We start from the raw sequence: 13,224 nt of genomic DNA on the forward strand, positions 1-13,224 counted from the left end.
CTATGAGTCGGTTCCGACTCGAAGGCACCTGACAACAACAACAACAGACGTAACTGCTATGTGGAATGGATGTTATACGTTTTATTTCCCTTAGATAGGGTTGCTAGAGGCCTGGTGTGGCTCTGTGGGTTAATACACCAGATTGCAAAGTCTTTTGAACTACAAGTTGGGTGGTTCAAGCTCTCCAACTACTCCTAGGAGTCCCCTATACAGGGTCTCTTTGGGTCAGAACTGACTTGACGGCACTGAACAACAACATACAGGGTTGCTATGAGTCTGAACCAACTCAACGGCATGCCATAACAATAACAACAAAAGTTTTATACACAAAATGTATAAAATATAACTTATTTTTACATAATGCTCAATTGAAGAATTTAATCAACTTGAAAATATGAAGCACACATAATGAATCTGCAGAGTGTGAGGTAAGAAACCTCAGACAGATTGTTCCTGAGTAATGGGCTGTGTTGAGGAGGATTGTTAGGGAGACAGACATCTGAGTTGAGACCATTGTATTTCAGTGATCCGATTCTCACTTCTCTACAAGAGACCCGGTTTCAATTTCCTGCTACTGCACATCAAGGGAAACCACTAGCTTTCTGTCAGTAGGTTCTTGTCTGTTGTTGTGATGCTAGACAAGTGTCAGAGAGTTGCTTCCAGTTGAAGAGTTTCTAGGAGGAAAGGTTTTGTGAACCGTTTCCAAAAACCAGCCAGTGCAAATGCTGTGAAGGATAAGGCCCACTTCACAGCTGGTCATGGTGATGTCCCAGGACCGGACCATTTTTCTTTCCAATTTGCGTGGTTCATTTGAAGTTGAGTGCCAATTCAACAATAACTATCAACATTAGCAAGTTTGAGTAGATACACATACACACATTCTACATTGTACTGAGACCATGTTATTCAAACAGAACAAGGGAACACCAAATGGTTTTAAATTAGGAAAGATGTGTGCCAGGGTTGTGTTCTTTCACCATACTTACTCAACCTGTATGCTGAGCAAATAATCCAAGAAGATGGATTATATGAAGAAAAATGTGGCATCAGGATTGGAGGAAGACTCATTAACAACCTGCAATATGTAGATGATACAACCTTGCTTGCTGCATGTGAAGAAGACTTAAAATAGTTACTGATGAAGATGAAAGAATATCTTTTGATATGGATTGCATCTGAATGTAAAGAAAAAAAATCATCACTACTGGACTAGTAAAAATCATCTATTGTTGTTGTTAAGTGCCGTGGAGTCGGTTCCGACCCATAGCGACCCTATACAGGGTTTCCAAGGCTGTAAATCTTTATGGGAGCAGAACACCTCATCTTTCTCCCGTGGAACAGCTGGTAGTCTCGAACTGCTGACCTTGTGATTTGCAGACGTAACGTCTAACGCTCCTATATCAGTGAGAAAAAATTGAACTTGTCAAAGACTTCATTTTGCTTTCATCAACCATCAACTCTCATGAAAGCAGTAGTCAAGAAACCAAACACATATTACATTTGGCAAATCTACTGCACAAGAACTTTTTAAAGAACTTATTAAAGTGTTGATGAGCAAAGATGTCAGTTTGAGGACTAATGTGCACCTGATGGAAGCCATGGTATTTTCAATAACCTCATATGCATGTGGAATTTGGACAGTTTATTAGGAAGATCATAGAAGAATTGATGCATTTGAGTTAAGGTGTTGGTAGAGACTATTGAAAGTACTATGGATTTCCAAAAGAGCAAACATATCTGTGTTGGACAAACTACAACCAGAATGGTCATTGAAAGCCAGGATGGCCAACTTCACCTCTCATACTTCAGTCATATTATCAGGAGGGACCAGTCTCTGGAAAAGAATATCATTATTTGGTAAAGTGGAGGGTCAGAGAAAAAGAGGAAGATCACAAATGTGATGGATTGGCAGAGCGGCTGCATCGATGGACTCAGGCATAGCAAAGACTGTGAATTTGGCCCAGAACCAAGCAGTATTTCCTTCTGTTATTCATATGGTCCCTATAAGTCAGTACTGACTCGCTGACACCTAACAATAATATCAACATCCTCATTTGGTTCTTAGATATCAGTGTGGTAGATGTTTACTGTCAACTTTCTCTGTTTTCTGTTTTTTCTTTCTGTTCACGATTAAACTTGGGTAGTTTAGGTTACTTTTCTTTTTAAGATTTTTAAATAATGCTTTACTCTGGGTAATGCCATATCATTGCCAGTGTGTGTTGTGAGCTATGGAAGTATTCATTGTCTTGTATGTAGGGATAGAATGGGTCCTGGTGGCTCAATGATGCAGTGCTCCATTGCCGTTCCAAAGCTTGAACCCACCAGCTGCTCTGCAGCACAAGGGTATGGCAGTCTGCTTCTGGAAGGATTACAGTTTGATTGGAAACCGGATGGGGCAGTTCTACCATGTCCCATACGTTCACTAAAGGGCCACTATGGGAAAGAATTGACTTGACTGTAGAACGGATATTGTTACATGCCATGAAGCCCATTCCTACCCATCCTGGCACATGTGGTAGAACCAAATTGGCCCATAGTCCTTCCTGTGCTGAAATGCTACAGGAGTGGAACACCAGCTCTTTCTCCGGCACACCTTCTGGGTGGGTTCAAAATGCCAGCTCTCTGGTCCACAGCTGAGCACTTAACCATGTGCCATGAGGACTGCTTTGTTTAGATATATGTTAATGGATTTTGGTGTGGGAGAGCACCCAAGGCCTAGCCATGAGATTACTTCATTGTTAACTAGCATTGTAATGGTGCCTCCCTCTAGCAGAGCCCAGCTTCTTCAATTGATGACTAAGTTTGTATTCCAAATCCAGCTTTCTTCCTGGTGGGAAATGATGTGTTCCTTTCTCCTATACTTTTCGTCTCATGTGAATAATGAATAGTGATGTTGATGGCAATGTTTTTATTTTCATTTCATTAAAATTACTAGAAAAAAGGAATGTTTCCCCAGCTTGTTGTTAAATAGGATAATTTCCTTACAATATTCTTCTGGGGGTGAGTTACTTTGAGTTCTGTTTATCTTCTTTTATTATTATTATTATTTTAATTCTTGTGGTAGATCACCACTTCAATACATCTCTTGCATAGCTTATTTTGGTCATGAATTCAAAAATGTATTTTTAAGATAATCAGGTATTTCCAGTTCTCCAAGATTGTTAAACCATTTTCTTGTGTAGTCATGGGTTTTTGTCAGGCAAAGTAAATGATATACATATTATAAAGCGGATGTTTTATTACAGGGAAGGCCTTGGAGTCTAATTCTCCTGTGACATGGTCTTCAGATTCAATTCCCCGTTCTGTTTGTCTGTATACCTTCAATTTAAAATGAGAAGCACTTCACTCAGGATTTTATTTAAAATCAAATGTTTACTGTTGAAAGCAAATAAATGTGACTGTGATTGTCTTGGCTCCAGAAACTTCCATCTAGGGACTCATTAATTTCCAGATTTTCTTCAAGTTCCTGCTACAACTTATGTTTTATAGTAGATGATTGTTTAAAAAAAAAAAATCAACAGTAAATATTATGCACTTTATTACACTATTTCATTTTCAACTCTGGATGCTTCTTAGTGTCTCAGTTTCACAAGGCTGTTATAAGAATATACCACAAAGTAAATGACTGATAAAAATGGAAATCTGTCCCATCATTTTGGAGGCAAAAAGTTTGAAATCAGGGACTGACAGGGCCTTGTTCTCTCTGGAAGCTCTAGTGGAATCGTCTTTCTTGTCTCTCCCATCTTCCGGAAACGTCATGTGTCCTGTGGTTTGCAGCTTCTGACTAACTCTGCAGGTGCATGGATGTTGTCTTCTGGCTGTCTTTCTATCATTGCTTGTAATCTCTGATGAGATCAGGACCCAGCCCAGTCCTATGTGGCCTCCTGTTAATTTATCTGATGATATCTTCACAGACTCTGTTTCAACATGACAGATACCAGGGATTAGGATTTCAGTATGAATTTAGGTGACCACAAATCAATTCGTAATGCTCAGAGAGACCTGAAGAATAAATATGCCTGAGTTGAATAAATAATAGATTCCCAGGACATACAATGTCCAAGTACCTATTTCTGGTGGTTACTATATCATCCCAAGTTTTCTGAAATATTAAATCATGCCTATGAAAGATAATGATATGCCTAGTATGCTAGTCACTGCGTTATCAATGAGATTCTGTTTGGGAAAAGGCCTTTGGGAGTGTTATCACATAAGCTAACATGATGTCATACTGGAATAGGCTGGGTCCTAATACAATGAGTAAAACAAAACAAGAGAATGGACACAGAGACAAGAAGAAGGACCCCATGTGACACTGTAGCTACAAGGACGGTGTAAAGTAAAGTGGCACCAACTAGCATCATAATCACAGTTATGAGGTGTTTTTTTGGGGGCAGGGGGATGTTATCAGGGTGCAACACAGGATCCAAAAATGCTCAGGACACAGTTCTTCAGTCAGGATAGCTTCTCCTCAGCCATGCCCAAGGCAATGATGCAATGCTCTTTTAGAACTGCTGATAAATGCCCAGAGGGCACACCACTCAACCATAAGCCCTAGCCTGAAGGCACACAGCTCTAGCTTTGTCAGTCAGCAAACTTGGTTGCCCCAATTAAGTGCCTGGAGACACCCCCTTTGCAATCAAACCTCTTGCCCAAAGTCACTCAAATGGTCTTGCTTCATGGGCTGGAAAGCACACTGCTCCATGTGTGCTCTGGCTCTTTGTTTTGCTACTGCTGACCCTCTGCCACCCCATAGCGACCCTATATAAGGTTTCCAAGGAGCAACTGGTGAACTTGAACCACGGACCTTGTGGTTCAAACAACTTTACAGTCTGATGCATTAGAACACAGCACCACACCAGGACTCCTGGGTAGGAGAGGTTCAATGTGCAACGGTTTCAGGGTCCAACAGATGCGGTTCACTTCTTGCTCCACTTTCATGGTAGTGGGATCTCTCTATTCCTTCTTTGGGCATGACTCATTTTAGATGCCTTAGACTTCCAAGTTTTACAAGCACAATTCATTCTGCTAACTGCTTACAACTGAATCATACAATGCTATCCATATCTTCTTCTACCTCATATCCACCTCCAGTAGGACAAAGTGTTTGGTGGGCGTTACAAAACTATGGCTAGAAGGTCCACTTGAACTGATTCACTGCACTGCCCAAGATCTTCATGAAACCACCAGAAGTTTGGAGAGAATGATGGAAAAGATCCTCTCTCAGAATCTCAGAAGGAGTCACCGTGGCCAGCTCCCTGATCTCTGACTCACAGCTTCCAGAACTGAGGCAGTAGTTTGCTGATTTTACAAGTCACCTATTTAGTAGTGCTTTGTTATAGCAACCCTGTTATTGTTGTTGTTAGGTGCTATGACGTCAACTCCGACCCATAGTGACTCTGTATATGGTTTCCAAGGAGCAGCTGGTGAGGTTGAACCACCAACCTTGCAGTTCAAATGACTTTGCAGCCTGATGCATTAGCCCACAGTGCCACACCAGGACTCCTATAGCAACCCTAGGAAACCATAAGTAGATATATGCCTTCTTCTCTTGTTTCTGAACTTCAAAGACCTCCTGGGAATCAAAAATGATTTTGGTGATAAAATTTATAATTCTGCTTTTCCAGTTCTCCTAAATTTACCAAAGGATATTATTATTATTATTACTTTATCTTTGTAGTTTATTTCCACTGAACTTCATTTAATATATATATATCTTGCTTGTGTCAGGTACTTTGTCAATAATCCCCGAGTGACCTTGGAAACTATATCTACAGCTATCATTTGTAAACTGGGGTTGCCTATGAAAGCCTTTTATTCAAGCATATCAGTCTAGCATGTTAATAGAGCACCTGACAATTGTGAATGTGTATTGATTCTGGATTTTAAAAAGATATTCAAGATTGAGTGTTTATGGAATGAGGTTTTCATAGAGAACTTAGGATAGCTATAAATTCAAATTGATTCTGAACCCTACTGCATGCCTGTGGGAGATGTAGAGCATTTCCCTTATTTATTCTTCTCTGTTTCAATATCACATCATGAAGGTGATAATGTTGCCTGCCAGAATTTGTTGTGATGACGGATTACTAATATTTCTTGATTGATTTCATACTCAGCTATGCTATAAAACCTAATTGATGACCCAGTCATCAGCATTTTAAGTGGTTCCTATTCAGTTTGTTGTTGTTGTTGTCGTCAGGTGCCATCAAGTCAGAACCGACTCATAGCGACCCCATGCACAGCAGAACGAAACAATGTCCGATCCTGGGCCAACCTCACTACTGCCGCCACACTTGACACCATCAGTGATGCCACCTCGCTGATCCATCTCGTTGGGGGTCTTCCTCTTTTTCTCTGACCCTCCACCTTACCCACCATGACATCCTTCTCCAGCGACTGTTCTCTCCGGACAATATGTCCAAAGTATGAGAGACGAAACTTAGCCATCCTGGCCTCCAAGGAGCACTCTGGTTACACTTCTTCCAAAACAGATCTATTGGTTCTTTTGGCAGTCCATGGCACTTTTAGTATTCTCCTCCAACACCACAACTCAAAGGCATCAATTCTTCTACGATCTTCCTTATTCACTGTCCAGCTTTCGCATCCATAATGAGGTTATTGAAAATACCATGGCTTGGGTATTAAGTTTAGTTTCCTTTAAAATTCTTACTCATTAAGCTTTGTTTTTCATTTTCTGTTTTCACTTTTAGAAACCTGTTCTCCAAATATTCCCTGCCCTTTGCTCAAGACACAAGTGTTATAGTGTAATATTATCCTCTAGAATTATGCATTTGTGTGTTTTTTTTAAATTGCTTTGATTTGTTACTTAAAATGTGTATTCTGTTGTGTTGTGTGTTGCTGTTTTTAAAAAATATTTTCTCCAAAGTATTGGGCTAAAGCAGAATGGACTCAATGGCCTTTCATTAAGTAATAGAGTTCATTTTCTCACAAGCATCTTTTTTTTTTTTTTTTTAATTTTTATTGTGAAGTAAGTGGTAGTTTACTCAAGCATCTGTTTCTTCATAACATTTCAGCCTGATGGTTGTCCAGTATTCTGAGACCAGTGGTATTTTTTATAGTGCTATTTTTTATAGGTGTATCAGATATATAGATAAATGACTAATACTAACATTGCTTTTCAAACAAAGTTAAACTTCATTTTTTTAAAAATCCTATTTTCCATTGCCTTTCTATACATATATTGTATTTGAATCATTGTTGATAGTACTCTGTTCGTCCATCTGTCCATCCATCTACCTATCCATTGCAATTATTCCTTGATTCTCTCAGTGACCTTTTATATACATTGGGAAGGTCATCAGTGTTTCTGGAACAGTGAGTGATAAGTGTTGGAAATACAGTGCTTACATTGGGCGTTACTTGTTTCATCACGTACCTCGCATTTGTAGATATGGTGAGCTGGGAAGTATTACAGGAAAAATAAATATTTGTACTGAAGATGCTGGTTTTAGTTGTTAGGTTCAATAGAGTTAGTTCCTAACCATTGTGACCCTAACCCAACAGAAGTAAACAGTACCTGGTACTGCACCAAACTCACAATTGTTACACTTGAATCCATTGTTGCCGCCACTGTGTCAGCCCACCTTGTTGGAAGGTTTTCCTTTTTTCTGCCTCTCTACTATATAAGCCAGCATGATGTCCTTCTCTGGGAACTGGTCCTTCCTAACAACATGTCCAAAGATGAGAAACAAACTCTTAGTATCCTCTTTTCTTCTTTTTTTTTTTTAACTTTTTATTGTAAATTGAGTGGAGGTTTACAGAACAGATGATCAGTTCCATATTGGACAAATTATATACTTTTTGTCATTACAATGTTTGCAAGCCACTCCATGTACCATTGGTTAACAGTATTTGCCTCTATCCACTTAATTTCCCCCTCACCCACACTCCCTAGCAACCTTGTAAAGAGCATTCAGTTTGTACTTCCTTCAAGACCTATTTGTTTGTTCTTCTGGCAGTCCATGGTATTTTTCATATTCATCACCAACACCATGATTCAACTGCATCTGTTCTCTTATGGTCTTTCATATTTATTGTTCAGCTTTCATGGACATAGAAGGCAATTGAAAATACCAAGTGTTGGATCAAGTGTGCTTCAGTCTTCAAATCTCTTTGGTCTTTAACACTTCAAAGAGCTCATTGGCAAAGGATGTGCCTAATGAAATACCTCCTTTGATTCCTATCCTGTTGATTGTGGATCCTAGCAAATAAAGTCCTTGACACTTTGAATCTTTCTTCCATTTATCATGATGCTATTTACTGGTCCAGTTGGGAGGATTTTTTATTCTCTCTATATTGAGGTGCAGTTCATACTGAAGGCTTCAGTCTTTGATCTTCATCAGTAAGTATTTTAAATCTTGTTTGCTTTCAGCAAGCAGGTTTGTGTCATCTATATATCACAGGATGTTAATGAGTCTTCCTTCAGTTTTGATGCCTTGCTCCTCTTCATATACTCCAGCTTCTTGGATTATTAGCTTAGCATATACATTGAATACAAATGGTGAGAGGACACAATCCAAGTGCACACCTTTCCTGATTTTGAACTATTCAGTATCCCCATATTTTATTTGGATAACTACCTCTTTTTCTAGTAAAGGTTTTTCATGAGCACAAGAAAATGTTCTGGAATGCCCATTATTTGTAATGCTATCCGCAGTTTGTTGTGATTCACGGTCAAATGCCTTACATTGTCAATAAAGCACAAGTAAATATCTTTTAGGTACTCTGTGTTTTCAGCCAAGATCCACCTGACATCACCTATGATATCCCTAGTTCCATGTCTTCTTCTGAATTGGGCTTACTTATCTGGCAACTGTGTGTCAGTGTGCTGCTGTGACTATTTTTGGAATATTTTCAGCCAAATTTGACTAGTATGTTAATGGTAGTGCTCGATGATTTTTACATACTGTTGATTAACTTTGGAATGGGCACAAGTATGAATCTCTTCCTATCAGTTTACCAGGTACATTGTCTTCCAAATATCTTGGTATAGATGAATGTGTGCCTCTAAAGCTATTTTGGTTTGTTGAAACATTTTAATTCCTGAAACCTTGTTTGTCGACTATTTTTGAACTTTCCCCTTCATTACCATTGGTTCTTGATCATATGCTGCCCCTGAAATGGTTGAGCATCAACCTGTGGTTTCTAGTACCAGTGCTCTGTGTATACTTCCCATCTTCTTTCGATGCTTCGATATTTTGTGCATAGAATTCTTCAATATTGCCACCTCAAGACTAAATGCTTTCTTCAGTTCTTTTAGGTTGACAAATAGTGAACCTGTTCTTCCCTTTTGATTTTCTAACTCGAGGTATTTGCTTATTTCATTATAATTCTTTGTTTTGTGATCTTGAGCTGCCTTTCGAAATTTTCTTTCCAATCGCTGAAACTTCTCTACATACAAGAGCAAGTTTCAGACATCTGCTTTGGTGTTTTTGTGCTTGTTTGTTTCCTGCTTTTTTAATGATCTTTGCTTTCTTCTTGTATGATGTTCTTGGTGTTGACCCACAACTCTTGTGATCTTCAGCTGCATCAAATCTGTTCATGAGATGATCTCTAAATTCAGGTGGGATATGCTCAATATCATATTTTGGCTCTTGTGGAATTGTTTTCATTTTCTTCAGTGTAAGCCTGAACATCATATGAATGATTACTGGTCAGTTCCACAGCTGGCCCTTGGCCTTGTTTTAGTGATAATATAAGACTTCTCTGTTCCTTCCCACATAATATAGTCAGTCTGGTTCTTGCACATTCCATCTGGTGAGGTCCACTTGTATAGCTGCCTTTTGTGTTGTTGAAAAAAGATATTTGCAATGAATAAGTCAATGGTCTTGCAAAATTCTTTTGTGTGATCTTCAGCAACATTTCTGTGACCAAGGCCATTTTTCCAACTGTGGACCCTTCCTCTTTGTTTTCAGTTTTTGCCTTTCACTACCAGTAATTATCAAGAAGCTCTGGTTGCCTAGTGGTTATGAGTTGGGCTGCTAACCTCAAGGTCAGCAGTTCGAAACTACCAGCCATTCTGCAGGAGAAAGACGAGGCTTTCTGTTCCCGTAAAGATTTACAGCCTTGGAAACCCTGTACAGGGTCGCTGAGTCAGAACTGACTCCTCGGCAAATAACCACCACCACCACCAGCAAATTTCGTGGCATCTTGATTGCATGTTGGATCGATTTTAGCCTTAAGTTGGTAGAATTCAATTGCATCATCTCTGGCTTTAGTGGTTGGGGCATAAATTTGAATAATAGTGGTAGTGACTGGTGTCCCATGTAATGTTCCTGTGCATTCTAATTGCTTTTGACTAGGGTTTCCATAACTGGAAATATTTATGGGAGCAGAATGTCTCATCTTTCTCCTGTGGAGCACCTGGTAGACTCGAACTGCTAACCTTGCAGTTAGCAGCCCAATGTGTAATCTACTACACTACCAGTGCTCCTAATCTTCCTTGTAGGCATGTGTATATTATTCCATCACAGACCAGATTGTACTTCAAGATAGCTCTTTTTATCCTTTTTGATAATGAATGGCATGTCATCTCTATTCAATTTCTAGTTCCTGGCACAGTAAACCATATGATTGCCTAATTGAAAATGGCCAATACCAGCTCAGTATTTTAGCTCACTACTGCCTAGGATATCAATCAACATTCCATTTCATTTTTGACAACTTCTAATTTTCCTGGAGTCACACTTTGTACATTCTGTGTTCTGATTATTAATAGATATTTGCAGCTGTTTCTTTCTGATTTTGAATTAAGTCACACCAGCAAAAGGTTTCAAACCCTTTGCTCCATTTATGTCATTAATGTCAACTCTACTTTGGAGTCCTGGTGTGGCGCTGTAGGCTAATGCGTCAGACTGCAAAGTGATTTAAACTGCAATGTCAGTGGTTCAAGCTCACCAGCTGCTCCTTGGAAACCCTATACAGGGTTGCTGTGGGTCAGAATCGACTTGACAGCACTTAACAACAACAACAACAACAACTACTTCGATGAGACACCTCTTGCCCAATTATATTTTGAATGTTTTTTTTTTTTTTTTTTCTCACGAGGGGCTTATTTTCTGGCACAATATCTGACAATGTTCTGCTTATTTTCATAAGGTTTTCCAGTGGTGAACTATTCCAATATATCCTGCTTTTCCCTCTTCCTAATCTAGCTTAGTCTGGAAACTGCACTGGAACTTGTCCACCATGGATAACCCTGCTCATATTAAAATATTGGTGGTATAGCTTCTAGCAGCACAACAACACTGAAAATACTACAGCATGACAAACTGACAGGTGAGCTGTGTATTGATTAAATAACCTCACATATGTAGTTTTATATTATTTATTGTATATAAATAAATAGGGGTCACAAGGTTGGCAGTTCAAGCCCACCAACTGCCGAAGAAGATAAGACTTGCTGCTCTCACAAAGATTTACAGCCTTGGAAACTCTATACAGTGTTTCTATGAGTCCGAACTGACTAGAGAAACCAATATTGTCAATAACTATATTTAAAATCTTACAATTATGGATTAAAAGTATAGGATTAAATCCATTTGTTTATTAAAAATACGATCTTTACCTATAGCATCTTCTAACATGTTGTTGTTGTTGTTGTTGTTAAATGCCGTCGAGTCAATTCTGACCCATAGCGACCCTGTATAGGGTATTCAAGGAGCAGCTGATGAGCTTGAACTACCGACCTTGCAGTTCAAATGACTTTGAAGTGTGGCACATTAACCCACAGTGCCACACCAGGACTCCTTCTAACATGTAGCACCACTTTTTTTAAAGTTATGGGCTTTTTCCCCCCCAAAAAAGGGCAGGCATGGCATATTAGCAAAGGTCCTGCAGCTGTGCATTTCAGACTTCTTAGAAGCAAACTTGAAAAAGTAAACTAAGCCCCTGGAGCTTTTCTGTTGAGTGCTGGCTTTCTTCCCTGTAGCCTGAAGCATTCTTGGCTGGGCTATAGGCTCTGCCTGTCAGCTCTGAAGTAGCAAAGCAGGTAAGAACGCAAGAATTTCCTTTTTTTTATTTCCTAGCAATTTAATACTCCTGCTGAGAGCCAGCCAAAGAATGTTGATTGTGGAGTCTTCTTGAATCTCCCTCCTGAAAGCCTTTCTAATGCTGATGCCTAGTGATTGGCCAACTTAACTCTTCTTGATTTGGACAGATGTCTTACCAGATGTTTTAGCATATCTCTGCAGTCAACAAGTTTTGCCCTTCATTTTACAATTTTTTACAAAATTCTTAATTCAGATAACTTTCAGTGTATTTCTGTGCTGCTATCTTGACTCATCGTTCCCCTTTTTATCAGCTCAATGTTGAAAACAGATCAAGCTAAAGGCCTTGAAAGCTAGGGACCTGAATAAAGAAACATATAGGAAAGATTAACACATTCCTCTTTCTGATTTAATTATAGGAGTTAATTTAATATAAAAGGTTAGATTAATGTTTTAAATCACCCTTTCATTTCCCAGGCTTCTTTATGATTTCAAAAGCTATTCATCTATGTTGTATTTCATTATTTAAAGTACTTTTTCAGGCAAGACACCTTCCTTTTCCCCACAGACAATTAATTTTTGCCTTCACAACACTGGTACCATAGTGGGTTACATGTTGGGGTGCTACCCACATGGTCAGCGGTTTGAATCCACCAGCTGCTCCTTTAAACATTTACAGTCTCAGAAACCCTAACCAGGGTTTGTGCAAAACCACCACCACCACCACCAAGAGAAAAACCTATATTTTTAATAGTTTGTCAAAAAACTATACCAATGAAAATCAAACAATTCTCTGCAACGTTTTCTTAAAATTTTATGTGAGATGTTTTCCCCAACATAAGATGTATGAAGGATTTCAAAAGCTTTGTGATAAAGAGGAATGGAAAGGTAATGGGAATTTCCCATGAACCTTTTGAAGCCCCCTGGTATATCCAAGCCACCACTCGTCTACCAGTTTGTGGTGCTGTGGTGAGTTCCTGGCTGCTGTGATTCTGGAAGCAGGAGCTACCACAGTGGCTAGACTTTAGCTGAGCTTCCAGAGGAAGACAGAGAGACAGACTACTTCCTAATAGTTAGTCTCTGGATACCTAATGAATAGCAGTAGAACACTGTCCACACCAGGGTATTGAATATAGAAACATGATGCAGAGCACCAGACCATTGTTATGCCGGGAGCCAGTCCCAGCAAACTTATTCCAGGGTTTCCAAAGGC

The 13,224-nt window shown here is 39.3% G+C and overlaps 1 protein-coding gene and 1 pseudogene across 1 annotated transcript in view; one reads left to right on the forward strand and one right to left on the reverse strand.

Annotated features, from left to right (window-relative positions):
- Positions 1-7,406, reverse strand: part of LOC102818874 — a 28,690-nt pseudogene extending 21,284 nt beyond the window's left edge.
- Positions 1-13,224, forward strand: part of PARK2 (parkin RBR E3 ubiquitin protein ligase) — a gene marked incomplete at its 5' end in the record, with an annotated part of 1,031,565 nt that overhangs the window by 73,168 nt on the left and 945,173 nt on the right. The window lies entirely within an intron of this gene.

The sequence above is a fragment of the Chrysochloris asiatica genome, unplaced genomic scaffold, assembly GCF_000296735.1.
Source record: "Chrysochloris asiatica unplaced genomic scaffold, ChrAsi1.0 scaffold00453, whole genome shotgun sequence".
Lineage (NCBI taxonomy): Eukaryota > Metazoa > Chordata > Mammalia > Afrosoricida > Chrysochloridae > Chrysochloris > Chrysochloris asiatica.